A 26,775-nucleotide genomic window follows, 5' to 3' on the forward strand; every position below is an offset into this window, starting at 1 on the left:
CTTATAGATTTTATACTTCTAAACTGATCATATTTTGTTGACCTTGGAGAAGTCATAGATTTCCAGAAGTCCTTCCCTGATGCTGCAGCCTTTAATAAATTTTATAGTATTTATTCTCTCACTAGACAAATATTTACTGTCTATTATATTCCTATCTAGTTCTAGGTTCTAGATAGCAAAAAGATAGACAAGGTCAATATTCTCATTCAAAGGTGTAGACAGTTACTAAACAAGTGAACAAATAATATAATTCCCCATATCAAAAATGTTAGGAAGGAAATAAAAAGCAAAATAATGAGATAGAGAAGGTCTTGAAGAGCATGAAAGGAGTTTGAGTTGAAATTGAAATATAATAGGAAGTCATTTGGAACCCCTTAGTGGGAGAGTTGTTTGAATTTGAAGTTTTAGGAGATCAGTCTGATTGCTCAATGGAGAGTGATTCTTGGGGGTAAATTAGAACAGGGAGACCAGTCAGGAGAACCCTGCCGTAGTAGCAGTGGAGGTGGTGATAAATATATTTAATTCAGTATACACTGATATATGTCTACACCTTTCCTAATGTCCAATTAATTTCTACCATGTGAAAAGCTATTAAAAAAAATTAAAATATTCCCATTTTAGAGAATGAAGAAAACCAAAGACACAAGGGAAAGATGAGTCCAAAGGACTAATGGGCCACAACTACCATGACCTCCACCAGACTGAGTCTAACACAACTGGTTGGCACCCGGCTACCACCATGACAACTCTGACAGGGATCACAATAGAGGGTTCCAGAAGGAGCTGGAGAAAAATGTAGAACAAAATTCTAACTCACAAAAAAAGATCAGACTTGCTGGCCTGACAGAGACTGGAGAAACCCCAAGAGTATGGCCTTCAGACACCCTTTTAGCTCAGTAATGAAGTCAATTCTGAGGTTCACCCTTCAGCCAAAGATTAGACAGGCCCATAAAACAAACAAGACTAAAGGGGCACACCAGCCCAGGGGCAAGGACTAGAAGGCAGGAGGAGACAGGAAAGCTAGTAATAGGGACCCAAGGTCGAGAAGGGAGAGTGTTAACATGTCATGGGGTTTGTAACCAATGTCACAAAACAATATGTGTACTAATTGTCTACTGAGAATCTAGTTTGTTCTGTGAAACTTCATCCAAAGTACAATAATTTTAAAAAATTCCCATTTTAATTTTAATGAAAAATTCATGACGCTTTCTAACCCAAGCGAAGTACCCAATCAAGATTTACAAATATAAAAATACATCAATAGAACAATAAAAATGGACCCCTATAAATAATAACAATAATTTGAAGGAATATAGTTTGTATATAAAATGTTAAAAAGTTTCTTTTTTTAATAATTTTACTTTTTTTTTTTCATCTTTTTCTTCACTGGTATTTTAAACCTTTGTGGAACTTATGGCTTTCTTGTGCTCAAGTTGTATTTAATAATAAATAACAGCATAGAAAAACAGATTCAGGACAAAAACATTTGACTGCAAGGTGCTAGAAGTTGCCATCTCCTCACCCTTCTTGAATTCATTCTAACATAGTGTGCAGATCTGCTTTGTTCCATATGACTGCCTCTAACTAGAAACTAAAAAGTGAAATAGTAAGTGTGGTCTGCTGGAAGTTGTAATGTCATCAAAATATCACTTATTGTAGTGTATTAGCAAGTTTTTGTATAGAATGTCATTATATCAAAACAAACAAAAAAAATTATAGCCATTAGTCTGAAAACAGCATAATTTTTCAAAAGCATTTATTGAGGAAAATAAGTAAAAAGTGTATTGGAAAAATAAAACAAAACAAAACAAAAAAACCCGTTACCCTCCAGTCGATTCCAACTCATAGCAACACTCTAATGGGCAGTCCATCTATTTTTCAGAGGATTTACTTATTGCTAATAAACTGGATATGGTTTGGAGTGGGGGGGTGAGGGAAAAAAACAATAGAGTGTAATTCTTAGATTATTGTTCTAAATAGACAATTAAATTCTGGTGTCATTAACTGAGATGGACAAAAATAGGAAAACAAAATGGTTGGGTGGAGGCAGGTGGGGAATAATGAAAAGGTTTGGTTTGAATATATTCATTTTAACATCTCTTTGAGACATGGAAGTGGGGAAGACTAGTAGGTAGTTGCTGAGAAGAAAAGTTGGTTCTTGGGCAGTAATTAGAATATAGGTGGTGTTTAAAGTCATAGAACTACATAAGATCAACTGAGAATAGACTCTGAAGACAAGAGCTGAGACCAGAGGAGAAGAAATAAGAAGATAAAACCAAAGGCCCTCCAACATTTAGAGGGTTGAATGATGAGGAAGGATTGTCAAAGGAGACAGAGGAGCATCCAGTAAATTTGGAGGAGAACGAAATATTTCAGAAGTCAAGTGAAAAGAGAGTTTCAAGAGGGAAGAAGTGTTCTGTTGCATCAAATACAGCTCAAGCAATATGAAGACAAATAAACACTCACTTGACTTGGCAAAATGCAGACCCTGGGGACTTTGACAGCAGCATGTTTTGCAACACTTATATGCCGTTGGATTTATCCATAGCTATATATTTAAGTTTATGTTGTTATTATGCACTTTGTAGCCACTTAAAAAATTTTCATTGGCTAGAGAGCATACTGAATTATTTCTGTCTCCAATAATTCCCAGCACAACACAACATACCTAGTTGGAGCACAAAAGTATTTATTGAATTGAATTGGGTGTATGCCCACCAAGGAGAAAAGATTAGTTCTAAAACCAATGATTACATTGTTTTATGGGCAAGGCCAATTATTAAAATAAGATATTCTGCCTTGTGCCTGGCATCTAGGAAATGTTCACTGCTACCAAATGAGCTGCCCTGCTATTTCAGAGAAGATAGATGTTCTGGAACATATATTCCATCAACTTCCTCTCTCCACTTTATCTTATCTACAACCAATTTATCTACATCTATACTTATTAATTTCGTATCTGTTTAAAGGTTAATTTCTTTTATGTATATAATTTTACTTATTTCATTGTTGTAGAAGCTATACACAGCAAAACATATACCAATTCAACAGTTTCTACATGTACCATTTAGTGACATGGATTACATTCTGAGTGGTGTAACCATTCTCACCCTCCTTTTCTAAGTATTTCCTCCCCTTTTAACATAAATGCATTGCCCCTAAGGCTCTTATCTAAACTTTTGAGTTGCCGTTGTCAATTTAATCACATATAGATAGTTCTTAAACAGCACAATGCTCAAGGCAGACATTTTTTTACTAGTTAAGCTAAACTATGGTTTTAAGAAGACTTCAGGGAATGTTTTTGGTTTAAGGTTTAAAGGTTATTTCAGTGTAAGGTTAATTTATCTACTTGACCTAGTGATTATATCCATCTATATTGGGTTTCTGAATATATTTCTTTGTTTTCTGTATTTTCACTCCTTTTTTCCTATTTTTTATTGAATGTACATATTTCATCACCTTTTTACTACTGGCTCTTTCAAGCTTTTGAAAAGGAGTATTTGACATATGCTATCCCTAATTCCTTACTTCCTTTGATGTCTCAAGCCAAGACTCGAAGTTCACTGATGCTTTTGGTCCTCAATTACACAGTTGAGGAAGAACATGTTCTCTTTTTAGGAAGAAAACTTGATGCTTTAATCTTTTAAAACATGCTCAAACTTACAATAACAGAAATACAAAGTAAAACTACATTGTAATACAATTTTCTACAGATTGTCTAAGCCTGGCAACATAATCTGTTGGAGAAGTTTTAGAGCTTCCACCAGTATTCTCATTATGCACTGGTGGAAACTCAAATAAGTTGCAACCAACACAAAAAGTAGTTTGGCAACATCTATAAAAAATATTTTATGCTTTGTCTTATAAAGAGTATTTCTGGGAATTTATTCTCTGATACATTTTCAAATGTTCATAATTATGGTAAAACATTCATTTGTACTAGCAAGTTGAAAAAAAAACCTTAAGTCTATCAATAGGAGACTGGTTAAATTAAATATGCTTTATCCATTCAGTAATATACTATACAACTGTTCATTGCATCACCAGGGTTTCCAGAGATTAGACAGACCCATAAAACAAAATGAGACTAAATGGACACACCATCCCAGGGGCAAGGACTAGAAGGCAGGAGGGGACAGGAAAGCTGGTAATGGGGAACCTAAGGTTGAGAAGAAAAAAGTGTTGACATGTCGTGGGTTGGCAACCAATGTCACAAAATAATACATATATTAATTGTTTAATGAGAAGCTAGTTTGCTCTGTTAACCTTCATCTAAAGTACAATTAAAAAAAGTATATTATACAGCTGTTAAAAAAAGTATTAGACAGTTCTTTATTTTTGCGATGGAAAGATCTCCAAGATATACTGTCAAAAGAAAAAAAAAGCAGAATTCAGAGGTGTGTACTATAAGACCTTTAATAGAAAAAAAGAAGATACACACACACGGCACACACACATAAAGAAACTGTGAAGATTAAAAAAAAAAGCAACAATTATAAAAGTCATTGCCTGTTGGTTAATGTGGAGGTAAATGAAAGAAACAGGACTGTGAGCAATGTTTTTTCTGAGTATTTTATATTTAGATATTTGAACCATATCTCACTATTTTACTTATTCTCAAATTAAAAATAAAAATATAAACAAACATACAAAAATGACTTTTATAAGGTAAAAAAAAACTCATTATAACCACAGCCTATATAAAACCTCAAGGTATCTGAGCAGGTAAGTTAGTGAATGTTCTTACAAGAATACTACCCTTCACTAACTGCAACCACTGTTGCAAACCACCTGAAGGACAGGTGACTCAATAGTGTGATAAATGGAAGAAATGGATAAATCCTAACGCTAGACAACCTCTCAAAATGTTAAAGTGTGCACATGCAAGTATGTATTTTCCATGCACAAAAATCCTGTTGTTACTTATAATCTTGAGCTATGTGTATAATCTGCCCAGAAGGTCATTTAAAATTTGCTGTAATCCCTGGTGGTGTAGTGGTTAAGTCCTACAGCCGCTGACCAAAAGTTCAGCAGTTCGAGTCCACCAGCTGCTCCTTGGAAACTATGGGGCAGTTCTAGTCTGTCCTATAGGGTTGCTATGAGTCAGAATTGACCCAACGGCAGTGCATTTGGTAATATAATCTCAAACTATCTTTCTGGCCTTACCTCCCACTACCATACTTCTGGCTAACAAAGCTGGACAATTCATTTTTCCTTGAAATTTCTCTGACATTCCACATTTTTGTGCCTTGACATGTTCCCTTCTTGTCCTTTGGAATGTTTCTTTCCCCAGTCCTAGGTTTCTCTGAAAATCATCACAAACATTTCCCCCCAAACTGTGCTGATTTCCCAGACAGGATATGATCAAATAATATAATACCCGAAAAATTCCTTACCCTATTGCCTGGCACCTGAGAGAAGTTTAAGCAATGTTACATCAATTTCTGAACCCTAATAGGACATTCTTTGCATCTTTTCATGGTAGTTGACAAAACAATTACTAAAATTCCAGCCCTACTAAATTTTAAGCTTCATGATGACAAGTATTGCAGAACCTCCAACATGGAGTAACTGTTGAAAAATATGTTTTAATTCATTTAATTGAAACTCTTATTTCATTCAAATCTAGCATTAAACTCATACTGTATTTCTGCCTGATTGTAGAGTCTGAGGAAGTTGAGTAAGTAAACCTTTAGATGTGATCATTTTGTGGCTGTGTAGTGGAGTTCTGTGGTTTTGCCTGTAAGAAATGCAATCACCTTCCTTCTGGGCAAGCATTTTAATTTCTACTCAAGGAGCTCCCTTTCTTGAGCTAAGTCCACGTGGCCCACGTTTAGGTGATCTTCCCTCCAAGAGCGGGCTTGCCACCAAGGCCTGGTCAGTCAGGGTTTCTGTCTGTCCTCAGATTCAACCATTAGGTCAGTGGTAGTTACATGACCCAACTCAGCCCAATCAGATTTAAATCTGAGAACTTTGCTGTGGAGACTGGGAAGGAGGCTTTTTTAAATTGCTACTGTTACAAAGTTTGCTGAAAGGGTCAAATATAGACTTGAAGTTTTTTGTCTGCTAAGTGAAAGGTTCTGCCAGAGATGACATACGCACAGTAGAAAGAAGTGGTAAGAAATGGAAAAAATGAGAGCTAATCCTAATTATTCTGTGTGAGCTCCTGGATCCACCATGCCTGACTTTACTACCCCTGGACTTTTCAAGTATACCAATCAGAAATATCTGTATTGCCTAGACTATTTTTTTTTAATTTTATTACATTTAATTTTTTAGAGCAGTTTTAGGTTTAAAAACACACTGCAGAAAGTAGAGTTTCCATATATTCCCTCTCTTCTCCTCACAGAGTTTCTCCTACTGTTAACATCTTGCATTATTGTGCTACATTTGTCCCAATTAATGAACCAATAGTGATGCGTTGCTGTTAACTAAAGTCCATGGTTTACGTTGGGTTTGTATTGTATAGTTCTATGGCTTTTCACAAACACTTAATGCCATTCACCCACCATTACAGTATCATGCAGTGTAGTTTCACAGGCTAGGTTAATTTTAATTCATTTGCTATCATTTGCAAAAAAAGAAAAAGAAAAAGTTTAACCTACTATGGACTGAAATTTAGAATACTTACAGATGCCTGTTAAAGTCTAATTATGTAACATTCAATTTGAAATGTGAAAAATATGTCTCTGGTATCCAAAGAACTAATTTACAATAATAAATTATTTTAAAAATACACATAAATAGCAATTAATTATATCAAATATTTTCTAAGTAGATGTGAATATCAAAATAATCTGAAAATATAGAGCGATTAAATTTTATGCACTACCAGAGAGGTGCATATTTCTTTAGGAATATCTTAGAGAAATGGTCATGTCTCTATAACACACCTTTAATATGAGACACTCTAAGAAGTGCTGTTTTTAAATGCCACAGCCACAGGCAGGATCAGGCTCATGCAGGAGATAGGCAAATACCAATGGTTAACAAAACAGTCTTTGTGCACAAAAGTATTTCCTTAAATATTTACTATGGTACTGGTCACTTTTCTTCATCATGAAGTCCTCAATAGTAAGCCAATCCTTTGGATCATGTCTGCAAAGACCCTACAGAAATTCCACTGGGAGGAGAAGGAGAGCCCTGGCTAATAAACTAAAGGTAGCAAAATGCTTTAGCTTCCTCCTATGAGTGTGAATTATTTTTTATGAGATTCTATAAGAGCTGGAAAATTGAATGGGTAAGTTTAAATGGCAGTGGAAGTGGGGTGGAAGGAGCATGTAGGTGACTGTCCTTGTAGGTAATCAAGTCTGTGGGACCCTAATTAGGGACAGAGTAGGCTGCTCCAAACAGATTAAAAGGAAGGAAGAGGAAGAAAATCAAGGAGAATATTTTCCTTTCTGAATTTTGCTGTATGCTGGCCCCAAGTGGAAAAACATGATATTCTCTCAGTTTTGAAATGATTTTTCAAATAAGCTCCTATACATTTTTTACATTGTACTTATTTCACCAAAATGTTTCTTATTTATCCACTTAAAATTTTATAAAGGGATAGTAGCCTAAGAGTCTATTCACATTTTACTCATTTCTAATGGACTCGCCTAAAGTTTAGTCTCATGTTCAAGAACTAATGCATTAATTGTTTTTACAAACAATTTTCAGTGTCTTATTTTACATGTCTATCTTTTCTACTTGCTGCTTTTTCTAAATTCATACCATTATGTTTAATTAATTAAGTCGATACTTCATAAAACATTTATGTTTTAATTTCAACAGTTTTTGCAAGAAACATTTTATTTCACAAAGAACCTAGCTTTCTAAGCTATTGAATGGTTAAAAAAAAAAAAACAAAAACTTTAGTGGGCTTTTCTTCTATGTCAGTTGCATATCAGGATAGCCATTCTTGCTAAAGTGTAAGTACTACATATGTTTATTCATGTGGTGTTCTTTTACAATAAGATGAAATAAAGTAAAAACATATCAACCAAAATTATCTGAATTACACAGCTTCTATAGATACAGAGGTTCAGAACCACAATATTGAAGACAGATTTCAATAACGCTTTCCATTGTGTGGAAATGTAACAAATTGAAAAGCTAATCAGAATATCAAAGCAAATACATATTACCAAGGTCTTCTTACACTCTAACAATAAAAAAAATCTATTGAACACCAAGTCCTAATCTCTATTTTTCTTTGATTATTTTAATAGTCAACAAGTAGCTAGCTTCAGTATTGACAAGTGAAGAGGTCTTAAAATGGAGCGTGCCAGCATGCCTAATAATTTCCTACTAAATCGACCATGTCAAAAAACATTTATATGTGTCTCTCAATAGAAGACAATAAAAGAAAAGAGGCCTGTTCCTACTTATCAACCCTGTAACCATTTTTTAATAACATACAAAAAAAATATGTGTTGGGGCCATCACTTCTCTCATTAAAGAACACAGTAAAAATAATATTAGGAAAGAGTGGAGGATATCATATCTTGGGTTTTTATTAAAATTCTTTCAAAAATCTACAGTCAGATTTATTTCAGGTATTTGTCTCTAAGATTAGCAGCATTTTTATGTTTTCTGCACATACGTCACGCATACAAAGACATTCCATAAAAGCAAGATGTCAATATAAAGATAAGCTCTTGTAGGTTTATGATTTCATCTCATATCTAAGGTTTACTATTTTCAAAAAATCTCAAAAAAGGCAAATGATATAATTACGTAAATAACAAAAGTATATCTCTAATTTACGTCTTTTCCTCCAAGTAACTTTCAGCGAAGTCGGCTATCTTTTAAACATAGTTTTGATTATGAAATAAAAACATGCCTTCATTTTACCCTATAACCTAGTTAAAAATTAGGAAAAATACTCAAATGTTATGCTAAAAAGCAGTCTTTTACATTTTAAAACTTTGCTGCTTTTCAATGGTTACATAATAAGCTACACATTTGAGAACCTTTTTAATGGTTTCTAATTTTAATCCTAACTTAAATTCAGTGCTTTAAAGGGATCTCTTTCACACCGTAGTTCAGATGCTATTTCTTATTGGTAGAAAATGTCCTTTTCTCTATTATTATCTAGATCTTGAATAGCGTGTATTCTCATAAAACCACCGGTTAAAAATGCAAAGTCTTGTTTTTTCTCTAACAGTTTTTTTTAAAAGCCCTTTAAAACGGAAATGATAGTCTGTCTTTAATATTTTAGTAGAAGATCTTAGCAAATGATCCCTGTATAATATCTCAGTAAAGGACTTCAGAACTCGACAGCTGTGAATATGAAAAGAATATTCCTTTTTACACCAAAGGAGGCAAGCTGGTGTTCCATCACAGGCGAAGGCATCACATTTTGTAGAAATGTTTTTATGTTCACACCAAGACAGGATAATCTACCAAGCATTTTCAAGTTTAAGTTTCACGGACAATATAAAGTTAAAACTTACCTTTTCTCAGTGATGACTTGTTATTGAAACTGCCATCAACTTCTAACTGTTAATGACTGTTTCAACAAAAACGGAAAACAGTAAAGTCACATGTCGTAAGAGAAGGCCTATGTCGGATGCCACTTAATTTCTGTACTGGAGGAAAAAAAAAGGCAGCGGGTGGGGGTGAGCATACAAACTTTTAAATAAAACCACTTCCTGGGTAGATCCGGTTAACCACACACATCACAACCACTTGATTTGAAGAAATTGCCTTGTATAGTCAACAGTACTGTTATTTGATAATGTGATTGTTGATTTTCAAACACAATAAGTTTATACAGGTTTCATCAATTCTGATTTAATAGGGAAAAAAATGTGTGATTAGACAATTAGCGGGGGAGGAGCCAGCTGCTATGTACTGAGGAAACTTCCCCTTTTTCTGCCTTCTAGCAAGGGCTTAAAACATAAGATTCTACTATTCTGGGTAAGTTTGAGAGTGTCTACATGCTATTAGGAGGCTCTGTGTACTGACCTGGGAAGTCAAGAAGTCACCTCCAACCCACACAGTTGGTACTTTGGCCTCAGTCAAGAGTACGCCCAGGAGGAGCTGCTCCAGTTAACATGTTAATGGCATCTTGAACAGGTTGCAATTGAACTTCAGAGAACACTGTCCAGAGCCTTGGTGTCATCTGAGCGTCTCTGAGAGAAAGTAGGGGACTTGTCTAACACAGGCTCTGACTGTGACTCTGACACGGGTTTGCCCCTCACTGGTGTGTTCTCCCTGCCAGTTTCCTAAGCGGTGCCAAAATCGGCTGAAGAGATTTTGCTCCAGCTGAATGATTCTTCACCTGGACTGAATTAGCGGGAAAATAAAACAAACAAAGGGTGCCGTTCTGGTACACTGCGGTGTGCCCCCCTGGAAAACAACAATCCAGTATTTTGGGGGACTCAGCAATCACTATAGGATGGGCATTTTTATTGAGTTTCATTTTGTAGTACACAGGGTTGCTATGAGTTGGAACTGACTGGACAGCACCTAACAACAGCAACAATAGAGTTCAAGGAATAATCTTTGGATTTCCAGGCTTGTCTGGCTTTGTGAGATTTGTAAGATACGCACAAAAGGAAATGTTTCCCTTACAAATATATGAGAAAGCTGAATCCCTGTCTCTTGGGTGTAAACCAACTAGACTAGGAGCGTGTGTATTAGCTCTCAGTGATGTGCCATGTTTGGCACAAACAAAGGCTACCTTTAAAAATATATCTGGTGCATATGGCTAAAGGAAAGGATGGATATTCCCCCAGTTAATCTATTTTCTCCAGAACCCTACTTTTTAAACTAATATTTCAGATTGTCAATTTTCATTTCATAATGAATCTGTTTAGAGCCCTGAAGATTCATATTCAATGTTCCTCCTTAATGCTGAAGAGAAGGTGGAAAGTGTATAAAAGGTAAATGTATGAAAGTGTATTAAAGGAAACCAGGATTGGCTAAGTTCTATGAGATTCAGTCCGTTTATCCAAGCAATAATTTCTTACAAATAAAAAACATCTATCTTTCAGGGAACAAAATAACTAAATTGACTTCAATATTTTGTGAACCTTGAAGAACTGTAGATGCACTTTACATTTGCGTAAGCTGGGAAATGCTGATGCCTCCTTAGAAGCACCCAAAAAAATTCTGTATGTCCTACACAATTTAAGCTTTTGTAAATCCAAGTCGGAGCCCTGGTGGCACAGTGGTTAAGAGCTACGGCTGCTAACCAAAAGGCTGGCAGTTAAAATCTACCAGCTGCTCCTGGGAAATCCTATGAGGCAGTTCTACTCTACTCTATCCTACAGGGGAGCTATGAGTTGGAATTCGACTCGACAGCCCTGGGTTAAATCCAAAGTCGACTTAGGAATCTAAGACCAGAGAAATAAATTAGGCCTTCTCTTTTACATAGGTGCTGACATACGACTTCTGAATAGGAAAATTATAAAACATTGCTATATCCATTGGGGGGATAAATAAATGTCAACACCTACACTAAGAACAATACAACATTTTAGTGGTTAAAAAATTTTTTTTTTTTAACCACTAGTTACTAAATGGAGATAAAAGCACATTTTATTTGTATAGGGTGGGAACTGAGCAACTAAGGCACTGATATATCTGACTTTGGTCTCTAAAGGAGACATACTTCTGATTAAGGCTGTAGTGCTTTGACACTTACGGCTTGGTATGTTCACTCTTTCTAGTAGCTAATATTTACTAAATGATCACCATAAGCCAGAGAGCCCTTGTGGTGCAATGGTTAAGAGCTATAGCTGCTAACTAAAAGGTCAGCAGTTTGAATCTACCAGCCGCTCCTTGGAAACCCTCTGGGGCAGTTTTACTCTGTCCTGTAGGATCACTCTGAGTTGGATTCAACTTGATGGCAATGAATTTGGTTTGGTTTGGTTTGGGTTTACCATCAGCTAAGCATTATACTAATCACTTTACATTCATTTTTTCATTTAATACTCACAATAACCTTGTGAGTTAGCTGATATTATTTTACTCTTTTTATGGCTTGGTGGTTAAGTGCTACAGCTGCTAACCAAAGGGTCAGCAGTTCGAATCCGCCAGGCTCTCCTTGGAAACTCTATGGGGCAGTTCTACTCTGTCCTACAGGGTCGCTATGAGTCGGAATTGACTCGATGGCAATGTTTTTTTTTAATATATGAGGAAACTGAGGTTAAGTTGTTACCCAAGTTAGTAAAGAGTAGAAGCAAGAGTAAAACCCAGGAACTCTGACCTCAGAACCCTTGTTTTAAATTACTGTACTATCTCCTAACCACTTGCAGGACAACTGCAAGTGAAAAATGCTGAGAAAAAGTTCTACTTCTGGTATTCCATTTTGCCTCTTCTACATTATAGCAGGAAACCCTGGTGGTACCAAACTGTTCACTGACTAGAATGATAGACTAGCAGGTAGGAGTCATACCTGGGAATGATACTAAAATCAGATCCCCAAAAACTTTTCCAAATTTTAAATCCATATCAAAGAATTTAAATGGAGGATAAACAGAAACACACTGTGTTCATAGATAAGAGAGCTAACATTGGAACTCTGTCAATCTGACCCAATTAACCTACAAATCGATTGATAAAAAATTGCAATTATAATTGTAGCTGGATATTTTGAGGAATGAACAAGCCCATGCCAGAATTTCCATAGAAAAACAAATGATCAAAAAATATCAAGTCCATTTTAAAACAGAAGAGAAAAGACTGGGGACTTGCCCTGTCGGATATTGACATAGACCAAAAACACAGTAATAAAAACATTTTAGTGCTAGCCCAGGAACAGCTCAGAAAAAGATTGTATTTGTTTGGGAACTTGATGTATGACAAAGATGGCATCATAAGGTAAACAAAAAGGAACAGATTGTTTAGTAGATGGTGTTGGCAGGATGCACTCACTAAATAGAGGAAAATAGATCTGGGCCCCAACATAAGACCACATGCAAAGATGGACCCCAGATGGATTGAAAACCTACATTTGAAAGGTAGAACAAAGATGCTGACACAATAAAAATTTTGCAATATAGAACTTTCTTAACCAATACCCTAAAATTAAAAAGCAAAAATATATAAATTTAATGACACAATAATTAAGGATTTCTGTTAAACATATAAAACAATAGAAAAAGGTTATAGACAAATGAGAAACTAGTAGGAAATACCTAGAATTTACAAAATATTTATGCAAATCAATACAAAAACAATAGGCAGTCAATTAGAATATAAGTTGGTTGAGCAATTCTTGAAAGGGAAAACCCAAATATCCAACCAGTATGTGAAGAGACATACAAGCTCACCAGTAATCACAGTAAAACCAAACCCAAACCCACTGCCATGGAGTCAATTCCGACTCACAGCTACCCTGTAGGAGAGAGTAAAACTGCCCCATAGGATTTCCAAGGCCCTAATTTTAATCTTTAAGGAAGCAGACTGCCACGTCTTTCTCCAGCAGTGTGGTTGGTGGGTTTAAACCGCCAACCTTTCAGTTAGCAGCCAAAGGCATAACCACTGCAGCTGAGCGCTTAACCACTGAGCCAACAGGGCTCCTAATAATAGTAAAGAGAAATTAAATCAGCTGCCACTGAAATGGCAAAAATGTAAGGAAAGAGGAACTCTCATACAATGCTGGTGGGACTGTAAACTTAAGCCATTCTGACAAGCAATCTGGCAATATATACTGAAACAAAATATATCATACACTATGTTCCAGCAACTGCACTTTGGTATAAATACATGGTCCAGATAAACTCCTCATACAAAGTTGTTTTCCTTCCTTTATTACAAAAAGTTAGGTAAGCCTTGGTGATTTGAAGCTTGGCTCTTGTGTCTCAGGTAAAATTTACCTGTGTCATGTATGGATGTTTGTGTATGAGTGACCCATATTTTTTCTAAAACAGTGTGCCCACATAAATGCCAAAATGCATACAACACGCAGAAATGATGAAATTATGTAAAAAAAAAAAGTTCTGGCATAGCACAACCATGCATATACCAAGAATGTCTCCTGACATTTCCAGAACTGAATTTTGGCTTCATTCCCCCTCATTCGATAGTTCAAAAATGTCACTTTTGATGGTATCTGTAAAATAAAGGTATAAGCCAAGGTTAAGAGGTCATGGATTGAGTTTTATGCTGTTGTTATTAGGTGGCACTGAGTCAGTTCTGACTCATAGCACCCCTATGTACAACAAACCAAACACTGCCCGGTCCTATACCATCCACATAATCATTGATATTCTTGAGCCCATTGTTGCAGCCGCTGTCTCAACCCATCTTGTTGAGATCCTTCCTCTTTTTTGCTGACCCTCTACTTTACCAGTCCTTCTCCAGGGACTGGTCCCTCTTGATAACATGTCCAAAGTACTTGAGATGAAGTCAACCCATCCTTGCAATTTAGGAATATTCTGATTATACTTTTTGCAAGAGAGATTTATTCGTTCTTCTGGCTATCCATGGTATATTCAACATTTTTGCCAACACCATAATTCAAAAACATCGGTTTTTCTTCAGTCTTGCTTATTCGTTATCCAACTTTCATAAGCATATGAGGTGATTGAAAACACATGGCTTGGGTCAGGCACACCTTAGTCCTTAAAGTGACATCTTTGCTTTTCAACACTTTAAAGAGGTCTTTTACAGCAGATTTGCCCAACACAATGCATCCTTTGATTTCTTAACTGCTGCTTCCATGGATGTTGATTATGGAGCCAAGTAAAACGAAATCCTTAACAACTTCAGTCTTTTCTCCATTTATCATAATATTGCTTTTTGGTCCAGTTAAAGTGTAATCCATACTGAAGGCTGTGGCCTTTGATCTTCACCACTAAGTGCTTTGAGACGTCCTCATGTTCAGCAAGTAAGGTTGTGTCACCTGCATAACATAGGTTGTTGACGAGTCTTCCTCCAATCTTGGTGGCACATTCTTCTTCATATAAAAAAAAAATAGTCTCGGGTTGTTTGCTCACCAAGCAAATTGAATAAGTATGGTGAAAGAATACAACCTCGACATATACCTTTCCTGGTTTTAAACCACACAGTATCCTCTTGTTCTGTTCCAATTACTGCCTCTTGGTCTAAGTAGAGGTTCCTCATGAGCACAATTAAGTGTTCTGTAATTCCCATTCTTTGCAATGTTATCCATAATTTTTTATGATCCACATAGCTGAATGCTTTTGCATAGTCAATAAAACAGAGGTAGACATCTTCCTGGTATTCTCTGCTGTCAGCAAAGATCTTTCTGACACCAGCAGTGATATCCCTTGTTTCGCACCCACTTCTGAATCCAGCCTGCACTTCTGGTAGTTGCCTGTCGATGTACTGCTGCAGCCTCTTTTGAATGATCTCTAGCAAAATTTTACTTTTGTGTGATATTAATAATATTGTTCGATAATTTTTGCATTCTGTTGGATCATCTTTCTTTGGAATAGGAACAAATATGGATCTATTCCAGTTGGTTGGCCAGGTAGCTGTCTTCCAAATTTCTTGGCATAGATGAGTGGGCACTTCCAGTGCTGCACCTGTTTGTTGAAACATCTCAGTTGGTATTCTTTAAATTTCTGAGTCATTTAATATTTCCCCCACAGAATCTTTCAGTATTGTAACTCGAAGCTTAAATTTTTTCTTCAGTTCTTTCACCTTGAGAAATGCTGAATGTGTTCTTCCCCTCTGGTTTTCTAACACCAGGTCTTTGCACATTTCATTATAATACTTTACTTTGTCTTCTGGAGCTGCCCTTTGAAATCTTCTGTTCAGCTATTTTACTTCATTATTTCTTCCTTTCACTTTAGCTATTCTACATTCAAGAGCAACTTTCAGAGTCTCTTCTGACAACCATTTTGGTCTTTTCTTTCTTTCCTGTCTTTTTTTTTTTTAGGAGCAGCTAACATTTATTGAGTGCTTATCATTCATCAGGCACTTCACATGGATTGCTAGCTTCTTAAATCCTTATGATGAGGCATTGGTGCTTCAGTGGTAGCTCAGTGGTAGAATTCTCCCCTTCCATGTGGGAGACCAGAGTTCAATTCCTGGCTAAGGCACCTCAAGCACAGCCAAAACCCATCTGTCAGTGGAGGCTTGTGCGTTGCTATGATGCTGAACGTGTTTCAGTGGAGCTTCCCAACTAAAACAGACTAGGAGGAAAACCTGGCAATGTACTTCTGAAAATCAAGCAATGAAAATCCTATGGATAACAGGGGAATATTGTCCAATCCACAACTAGTAATGGTGATGGTGCAGATTTGGACAGTGTCCTCGTTCTGTCATGTATGGGATTGCCTTGTGTTGGGGGACTAATCAAATCCTTACAATATGCTAACATGTTTTATAATTTGACTTTCTTTTCTTTTTTTAATTTTTATTGTGCTTTAAGTGAAAGTTTACTAATCAAGTTGGATTCCCATAGAAAAAATAAACACCTTGCTATACACTCCTAATTGCTTTCCCTGTAATGAGACAGTGCACTCCTTCCCTCTACTCTCTCCTTTCGTGTCCATTCAGTCAGCTTCTGACCCCCTCTACCTTCTCATCTCCCCTTCAGTCAGAAGATGCCAACATAGTCTCATGTGTCTACTTGATCTAAGAAGCTCATTCTCCCCCAGTATCATTTTCTATCCCATAGTCCAGTCCAATCCCTGTCTGAAGAGTTGGCTTTGGGAATGGCTCCTGTCTTGGGCTAACAGAAGGTCTGGGGACCATGATCTCTGGGGTCCTTCTAGTCTCAGTCAGACCATTAAGTCTGGTATTTTTAGGAGAATTTTGGGCCTGCATCCCACTGCTCTCCTGCTCCCTCAGGGGTTTTCTGTTGTGTTCCCTGTCAGGGCAGTCTTCAGTTGTAGCCGGGCACCATCTAGTTCTTCTGGTCTCAAGCTAATGTTGTATCTGCTTTATGTGGCTCTTTCTGCCTCTTGGGCTCATAATTACCTTGTGTCTTTGGTGTTCTTCATTCTCCTTTGCTCCAGGTGAGTAGAGACCAATTGATGGATCTTAGATGGCCACTTGCTAGCTCTTAAGACCCCAGACACGACACTCCAAAGTGGGATGCAGAATGTTTTCTTAATGGATTTTATTATGCCAATTGATTTAGATGTCCCCTGAAACCATGGTACCCAAACCCCAGCCCCTGCCATACTGGCCTTTGAAGCATTCAGTTTATTCAGGAAACTTCTGTGCTTTTGGTTTAGTCCAGTTGTGCTGACCTCTCCTGTATTGTGTGTTGTCTTTCCCTTCACCTAAAATAGTTCTTATCTACTGTCTAATTGGTGAAAACCCTCTCCCTCCCTTCCTCCCTCCCCCCTCTCATAACCATCAAAGAATATTTTCTACTCTGTTTAAACTATTTCTCGAGTTCTTATAATAGTGGTCTTATATAATATTTGTCCTTTTGCAACTGACTAATTTCACTCAGCATAATGCCTTCCAGACTCCTCCATATTATGAAATGTTTCACAGATTCATCATTGTTCTTTATCAATGTGTAATATTCCATTGTGTGAATGTACCATAATTTATTTATCCATTCATCCATTGATGGGCACCTTGGTTGCTTCTATCTTTTTTCCTATTGTAAACACTGCTGCAGTGAACATGGATGTGCATGTATCTGTTCATGTAAAGGCTCTTATTTCTCTAGGATATAGTCCAAGGAGTGGAATTCCTGGATCCTATGGTAGTTCTATTTCTAGCTTTTTAAGGAAGCACCAAATTGATTTCCAAAGTGGTTGTACCATTTTACATTCCCACCAACAGTGTGTAAGTGTTCCAGTCTCTCCACAACCTTTCCAATATTTATTAGTTTGTATTTTTTGGATTAACACCAGCCTTCTCGGAATGAGATGGAATCTCATTGTAGTTTTGATTTGCATTTCTCTAATGGCTAATGATTGCGAGAATTTCCTCATGTATCTGTTAGCTACCGGAATGTCTTCTTTAATGAAGTGCCTGTTCATATCCTTTGCCCTTTTTTTAATTGGGTTGTTTGTCTTTTTGTAGTTGAGTTTTTGCAGTATCATGTCGATTTTAGAGATCAGACGCTGATCGGAAATGTCATAACTAAAAACTTTTCCCCAGTCTGTAGGTAATCTTTTTACCATTTTGGTGAAGTCTTTGGATGAGCATAGGTGTTTGATTTTTAGGAGCTCCCAGTTATCTGGTTTCTCTTATGCATTGTTAGAAATGTTTTGTATACTGTTTATGCCATGTATTAGGGCTCCTAGCATTGTCCCTATTTTTTCTTTCATGATCTTTATCATTTTAGATTTTATATTTAGGCCTTTGTTCCATTTTGAGTTAGTTTTTGTGCATATTATGAGGTATGGGTCTTGTTACATTTTTTTTTTTTTTTTTTTTGCAGATGGTTATCCATTTATGCCAGCACCATTTGTTAAAAAGACTGGCTTTTCCCCATTTATCTGACCTTGGGCCTTTGTCAAATATCAGCTGCTCATAGGTGGATGAATTTATGTCTGGATTCTCAATTCTGTTCCATTCTTTTCTGTCTTTTAAATGACTTTTTGTTTTCTTCATGTATGATGTCCTTGATGTCATTCCACAACCATCTGGTCTTCAGTTAGTAGTGTTCAATTCATCAAATCTGTTCTTGAGATGATCTTAAATTCAGGTGAGATATATTCAAGGTACTACTTTGGATTTGCGGACTTATTCTAATTTTCTTCAACTTGAACTTGCATAGGAGCAATTGATGGTTTGTTACACAACTGGCCCCTGGTCTTGCTCTGACTTACGATATTAAACTTTTCCACCATGTGTCTGTCAGTTTGTCCTACTGTAGTGGCTTGTATGTTGCTGCGATACTGCAAGCCTTGCCACTGGTATTTCAAATACCAACAGGGTCACACTTGGTGGACAAGTTTCAGTGGAGCTTCCAGAGTAAGACAGATTAGGAGAACGACCTGGCAGTCTACTTCTGAAGTAACTTGGTCAGTGGAAACTTTTATGAATAGCAGCAGAACGTTGTCTGATACAGTGCCAGAAGTTGGGCCCCTCAGGTTGGAAGGCATTCAAAATAAGACTGAAAAAGAGCTACCTCCTCAAAGTAGAGTCAACCTTAATGACATGGATTAAGTCAAGTTTTCAGGATCTTCATTTGCTGATGAGACATGACTCAAAATGATAAGAAACAGCTGCAAACATCCATTAATAATCAGAATGTGTAATATAGGAAATACGAATCTAGCAAAATTGGAATTCATCAAAAATGATATCCTAAACATTAGTGAGCTGAAATGGACTGGTATTGGCCATTCTGAATCAGAAAATCATGGTCTACCATGCCGGGAATGACAAATTGAAGAGGCATGTCATTGTAATCATTGTTGAAAAGAACATTTCAAGATCTGTCCTGAAATATGACACTGCCAGTGATAGAATAATAGTTATACACCTACAAGGAAGGTCAGTTAATACAACTATTATTCAAATTTACACATTAACCTCTAAAGCCAAAAATGAAGAAATTGAAGATTTTTACCAACTTCTGCAGTCTGAAATTAACCAGACATGCAATGAAGATGCATTAATAATCACTGGCAATTGGAATGTAAAAGTTAGAAACAGAGAAGAAAGATTGGAAGTTGAAAAATATGGACTTGGTGATAGAAATGAGATCACATGATAGAATTTTGCAAGACCAACAACTTCTTCAATGCAAGTACCTTTTTTAAACAACATAAACAGAGACTATACACATGAACCTCACCAGGTGGAATTCACAGGAATCAAATTTGTTTGGAAGTACCCCAGTAATTGGAAAATAGACAATTGAAGCTGTTTGTGTGTCTCTATTAATTTTTTATTAATTTGATAGTTGTATTTCCATAGTTTTGAGTCATCATTTGGAACCTTGAACCTACTGAAGCCTGTCGGTAAATCATGTGCTATCAATTGAAGTGTGTACCTGGTGAAGCCTGCACTGGTATAAATGGCATAGAGTAGCTATCAATAGGAGTCTCTGTTCAATCTGTATTGACTTAATTATCATGGTCATCTTCCAACTCTGGCTTTCAGCTGGGGTAGTAAACAAAGCAGAGCCGATAATAAGATTGCTCTTGACTCAGCAGTTGAATAGACAGCCTTATCAGATCATCTTATGTGAAACCGTTAAGTTATGTTAGGTCTGCTTATTTCCTAGTTTAATTATGTCTTATTAGTGCCAGTGTCTTTGACCAATGATTATAACTCACCTTAGTCATTTTTTTTTTTTAGTCATACGCTTGCAAACGTATAAAAAGACCCTCACTTCTTGTACGCCTCACATTTAAGTTTTGCAATCTCTGTACTAGAACTAGAGTTTTCAGTTATATTGTGCACATTTTTTCAGTTTATAAATATAAATCTTAGAACCCTTTAGGATCATGGCAGGAATTAAATGCAAGTCCTATACCACTGACTTCAAACTGAAAGTCGTTGCAAAGATGGAAGAAACAAGCAACAAAGCAGCAGCCAGAGAGTTTGAAGTTGAGGAATTGTTCATTCACGAATGGAGAAAGGAGAAAAAGGAGTTGGAAAAAATGAATCCACAAAAATGCACACATTGTGGGCCCAAAGCAAAATGGTCTGAGCTGGAAAACGACTTGAAAGAGTAGATTATTTCTCAAAGGAAACAAAGTCAAGCTGTCTCTACTGTCATAATTCAGATCAAAGCGAAACCTCTGGCAAATGAAAGGAGAATCCCAGATTTCAAGGCAGGCTTCACCTGAATTTCTAAATTCATTAAAAAGAATGGTCTTTCCGTGAGAATGAGAGCAACAGATGTTGATAATAATGAACGAATAAACCAAAATGGCTTATCTTAAGATGAAAACACAATTTCTTCTGGTGACTTTTATTTGACATTGATTATTAAAAATTCTGTGTTAGTTCAAGATTTATAAAAGAAATAAAATTTAAGCAGCATCAAGTTCTTGTAGTTTTAGGATTAGGATTATTAGTTACTAATTTTTAGCTCTTCATGCATTCATACTCTTTGGTTTCAACATGGAATCTAGTATGAATTGAATTGTGTCCCCTAAAAATATGTGTGTCAATTTGGCTAGGCCATGATTCCCAGTATTGTGTGATTGCCCACAATTTTGTCAACTAATATGGTTTTCTTGTGTGTTGTAAATCCTCTCTCTATAATGTTAATAAGATGGAATTAGTGGCAGCTATGTTAATGAGCCAGGCCTTGATCTACAAGATTAGAGTATGTTTTAAGCCAATCTCTTTTGAGATATAAAACAGAGAAGTGAGCAGAGAGACCTGAGAACCTCATACCACCACGAAACAAGAGCCAGGAGAGTAGCACATCTTTGGACCTGGGTCCCTGCACCGAGAAGCTCCTCGACCAGGGGAAGATCGAGGACAAGGACCTTCCTCCAAAACTGACAGAGAAAGAAAGCACTCCATTGCAACTGACATCCTGAATTTGCATTTGTGAGAGAATAAATTTCTTTTTGTTAAAGCCATTCTCTTGTGGTATTTCTGTTATATAGCAGAGCTAGTTTTTTTTTTTTTTTTTTTTTTTTAGATAACTAAGACAGCAAGACAGCATTCCATTTCTATCAGGAGCCCATTCAGTTCATCATTGGCTGCACTTGGTTTAGGAGAATGCCTACCTTAAATGAAGTTTCCATGAGATCGGTTTTATACCAGTAACATTAAATGCATTGGACAGAAAAAGAAAATGAAATTGAAGTCAGCAACATGTAAAAATCATTGGTATAGTAAACTTATGAAAATAATGTGCAAGGGGTTGCACAGTTTTCAAAAAATGTATAACATGTGTGCTATTTGCATAAAAATATGACATGTTTAGGGGGAAAAAAATCAAAATTTGTAGCCCTTCTAATCAGATGAGAGTTGGGCACTAAAGGACGTTAGAAAATGTAGTAAAGGCTTGCCTTGCACTAAGAAGGAGATTCTCCTCCCCATGACTAGGATGAGGGAGAATGAAGGGTTTCCCTCATCAGTGGAGTCTTGTGCTCCACTCTCGAGCAGCTGCTCAGCATTTGTGAAAACTTCGATTTGGGGGCAACATTTATTCACTTATTGGGCACATATCATGTACCAGTCCATATACTATGCTTTAGATATTCTACATATTATATACTAGCTGGGAAAACAAAGATAAATCATTAAAATAATTAAATACATTTTAGCAATCATTGATAAGGAGAAAAATGAAAACAGTGAAATGGGGTGTGAAATGGGGTATGAAATGTTGATGAGATATAAGTTGGATGAGTAAGAGAGGTCTCACCAAGGAAACTTAAGTAAAAACACTTAAGGATAGTGAGGGAGCTATCCATGTGGATCTCAGAGGAAGAAGATTCCAGACAGAGGAAACAGCTAGTACAATTCTCGGGAATGAGAATTGTGTCTGACATGTTTGAAAAACTGCAGGGAGACGAGTATGACTGTAGAAGAGTGAAGAAGGGAAACATATAGGGCATTATGTCAGAGAAGAAATAGGAAGGTACATCATTGTGGTCTGCCTACCTTTTATTAATCTGAGTGAGAAGAAAAAATAGATGATTTACAAGGTTGCTCTGTCTGTTATATGAAGAATTGACTGAGGAGGGACAAGCACAGATCCAGGGAGACCAGTTAGCAAGCTATTGTAACCATTCAAGGAGAGATGATTGGAACATAGGCCAAGGTAGTGGCAGCAGGTATAAGGAGAAATGGTCAAATTCTGTATGTATTTTGGAAGTGCATCCAATAGGATTTTCTCTTGAGCAGCTAAGAATAAACTGAGTTTATAGCCTAGACAGTTGGAAAATGGAATATGGGTGAAAAAACCTTATTTTAGTGGATTCAGAAAATGATGAAAGGAGAGAAATTGCATACAGCAGGTACAGATATCTCTTTTAATGAGTTTTACTCTATAGGAAGGGCTAGAAGTAGTAGAAATGGTATGGCTCCTTAAGAGAAGGGTGAAGTCAGATAATTAGTTTAGTTTTGTTTTGATTTGATGGGAGAAGAGTGGTATGTGTGCCGGCCAAAGGCCGTAATCCTATAGAGGGAAAAAATGTTGATCCCGGGGAAAGGGAAGAATTGTGGAAGCATGACTTTGAGTAGCGAGGGAGGAGATTCTAGGGCACAGGTGGAGGTCTTGGCCTTGGCTAGAAGAATGAACAGCTTATTCATTGTAACAGGAATGAAAACAGAGTACATGGGCAAGATGCAGGTAAGTTGATGGAAGATCTGATTGCAACAATGTTGTCAGTAAAGTAGGAAGATACCCAAACCCAGTGCCATTGCCCCATAGAATTTCCAAGGAGCACCTGGTGGATTCAAAATGCCAACCCTTTGGTTAGCAGCCAAAGTAGGAAGATAGGAATAAGAAATATAACAAGGAAAAATGGAGTAGGGGGGTTAGAAGTCCTAGGAGAGAGGAGAAAATGTGAAATAGTCCAACATTGTTAGGACTCTGGAGTGGAGGTTAGACATGTCTCCATACCCTACGTTTTGCCAAGAGTGTCAGAACCTCCTGTTTCAAATTGTACACATGAACTCGGACAACAAATGTTTCATAAACATTCATAATCACTTGGGAAACTTTTCTGAGGAGCATGGAAGGCCCTGGGAATCCTGTATGGTTCTAAGGGATGAAGGTTGTTGTAGAGGTAGGGGAAAAACTGTGATGGTAATTTAATTTCCCACCAAAGAAAGTGATTGAGAACCAGATAAGATTTAGATTACTTACAAAGAGAAGAAAAGAAAGAAATGTGACATTTCTTGTAAGCAATAATTTTGCAAAGAGCATGTATTGAATCTGTGCAATAGTATAAAATAAACATGGAATAGTAAATAGAAAAAATACAATAGTATAGAAAAAAATTGGAGTCAGTTACTCATTCATCCAACAAATATATATGGAACATTTACTTTGTTCTAGACATAGCTCCAAGCTCCAAGGGTACAATTTTATAGATACTACTAATGGCTTTGGTTGGGTGAAACAAACAATAGAGACAAACAGTAAAAACAAAATAAAAAGTTCATTAATAAACAATTTGTCAGGAGGTGGTAAAAAGGTATGAAGAAAAGTAAAGAGATATCAAGAGATAGCAAGTATGCATAACTCAGGAGGTCATGATGTAAAGGGAAGTTAGATATACGTTAGATATGTAGTGTTTTGAGGGGAAAGAAGTGTCAAAAGAAATTTATTATTTTTTTTTTTTAAGATGGGAGAAGAATAGCTTGATCATATGCTTTGGAATGATGCAGAAGAGTGAGAAAATTGTTGATGTAACACAGAAAAGGGAGACTTCTTGGACAATGACTCTAAGTACTTTGGAGAAGAGGTGCTGATCTTGGTATCAAGGCGTATACGAATTCAAAGTAATAAAAAAGAAAAAAAAAAGTGTATCCAGAAAAGATGAAGGTGATGAGTATAGGGTTTTCAGTAGTGACATCACTGATAAGGTGACATTTGATGGAAGACCTGAAAAAAGTCAGGAAGGGAGCTTATGTATATCTGGAGAACAGTGTTCCAAGCAGAAGAAAGAGGCGTGCTTAGCAATTTCAAGAATAGCAAAGAGATATGAGTGGCTGGAAAGCAGGGAAAGGGGGGAGACTAATCGGGCACTGGATGCCAAGCTAAGAAGCATGATTTTTATGCATGTTGTGCAAGTTGCTGTGCTAGGTTCTGAGAATTTAGAGATAAAAGTCTTCACTTCCCTTCTGCCGCCTTCACCACTGCTGAAGTACTGTCATCACATCTTGGCTTACTCTTTTCTTCTTACACATGTGCATTTTGTAGCAGGCCTAAGGGTTGCCTTCATTTTATTGACTTAAATTTCCACAAGTAGAAGTCTCAAGAACTTGCTCCTGACTCAGTAATGTATTTTTGGGACCACAGGGCTCTGGGTTTCTGCACTGGGCCCAGGTACCAGGAACTCAGGCCTTGCCAGCCGGCCTCTATCTCCATTTTGGGAACCTCTGAGTATATCACTGTCGAACAAGATAAACAGAAGATGAAACTTGCTATTTACATGATATTACAATTCATGCCATAGTGGTATCTGTAAGATGTAATGGAAGGACTTTCTGTTCTTCTAACATTACAGAGCTGACATGGATCTGTCTCCCACTGCAAACACAGAGAAATGATAGAAATGCAATAAAAGATGTGAATTAAAAAATATTAAATACATAGCTAAGGCTCCCAAAAAAGAAAGTAAAATCACTGAGAGACAGGATTAAAAGGGAAACAAAACCTAATGAATAAGCTTACAGGTTGCTGCTACGGCAGATTGTGGGGACATGTAGTCCATTGGGTCAGAGAGTTTCATGCTCGCTAAGGAAAAGAAGCGATGGCTTGATACCTGCTTAAAGACAGGCCCTAGGAGAGTTTTGACTGCTATGAATGAGGAGCTGAAATAAATAAATAGCAAGAAAGCTTATCTATGACAGTATATAGGGCACAACCCCGTAGCTGCCCCATCTCTACACATACGTATACACCCTGATAACTCACCAGAACATTTCTTCAAACTCAGCTCAGAAAAATCTCAGTTCACGGAAGTCATATCTGAGCCCATCTTTCATCAGAATCCACCATCTTCCATTCTATGTACTCCCATAACATAGTCAAGTCTTTTTTTTTTTTAATCAATTCGAGGAAATCCTTAGGCTTTATTTCTCTAAATTTTTCTCTCCTCTCATTTTTTCCTATTCCCATTCTCTGGCATTCTTTTGAGATGTATTCTGTTCTCTGCAATGATATATGTATCCCACAACATAAATTCTTGCATAAAGATAAAAATAAATAAACAAGAATCCTTTAAAATAACATTTAATACAGGTACAGTAAAAAAATACCTACAACTTTTCTCCCCAAACTATGTCTTTATGAATTTGTGGTGGATTTTATGCACCTGTGTGTCTTATAAACAAAACCAGATATGTCTAGCCTTCTTTGCTCAGGAATGGCTCAGGAATTGAATGTAGTAAAAACCACAGCTGACCAGGGTTTTAAAAAGATCATGCGGAAAAGTGATTCTTGCCTATAAGATTTTGGTCAAATGAGCCTATTAAAATATAATTTGACACAATATTGCAAGAATGCTAGTTGGAACTGATGTACCTTCTGCCTACTGTTGGAAGACAATTATCCATGGATCTTACACATTTCTGGACCTCCATGAGCAGGAGGAGTCATTGGTTGGTACAAATGGCTAATGCCCTCGTCTGCTAACTGAAGAGATGGAGGTTGAAATCCACCCGGAGGTGCCTCAGAAGAAAGGTTTGGCCATCTACTTCCAAAAAATCAGCCACTAGAAACTTTACGGAATACGGTTCTACTCTGAAACACACGGGGTCACCATGAGTCAGAATTGACTTGACAGCAACTGGCTAATAAGCAAGAGGCATTGGAAGCTTTGTTTCAGAGTATCTTTTCTAGGATTTTGTGTAATAAGCAGCCTTGGAAGACAGAAACAGTACCTTCCTCTGAAGTACGGAGCAGGTTTGTTAATTGTTCAGGATAATATAGATTCTCTCTCCCTTTGGAGCAGACATTGGTTGGACCAGTTTGTCTTTACATATGATAGAGGTTTCCTAATGTCAAGATTTTCTCAACTATGACGCAAACCTGTGTGTGAATGGTATCTGCCTGAGCTCATCTCTTCATCATCTGCATGGGACTTGGGGGGCAAGTGAAAGTGAAGTGAACCTAAAATTCATGCTGCCTTCTGTGCTATAAAAATCCTTTGTCTCTGTCTTAGGAGTCTCGTGTCTTTGACCGGCATCTATGAAACAGTGGCCGGCTAAGTTGTTAGCATGTGAGTGTCTCTGACCTAG

At 36.9% G+C, this 26,775-nt stretch overlaps 1 protein-coding gene across 12 annotated transcripts in view; it reads right to left on the reverse strand.

Moving 5' to 3' along the window:
* ARHGAP15 (Rho GTPase activating protein 15) overlaps positions 1 to 9,581 on the reverse strand; it is a 710,746-nt gene extending 701,165 nt beyond the window's left edge. For 8 of the 12 annotated variants that reach the window (XR_010322332.1, XR_010322330.1, XR_010322329.1 and 5 more), the window contains exon 1: positions 9,441 to 9,580. The gene's annotated coding sequence lies outside the window, so the exon portion shown is untranslated. Of the gene's footprint in view, positions 1 to 9,440 lie in introns of all 12 variants that reach the window. The other 4 variants (XR_010322327.1, XM_023542980.2, XM_064287251.1 and 1 more) reach the window with 2 other exon arrangements.
* Between the last annotated feature and the right edge of the window lie 17,194 nt (positions 9,582 to 26,775).

This window comes from Loxodonta africana, chromosome 6 (genome assembly GCF_030014295.1).
Source record: "Loxodonta africana isolate mLoxAfr1 chromosome 6, mLoxAfr1.hap2, whole genome shotgun sequence".
NCBI classification, from domain to species: Eukaryota; Metazoa; Chordata; class Mammalia; order Proboscidea; family Elephantidae; genus Loxodonta; species Loxodonta africana.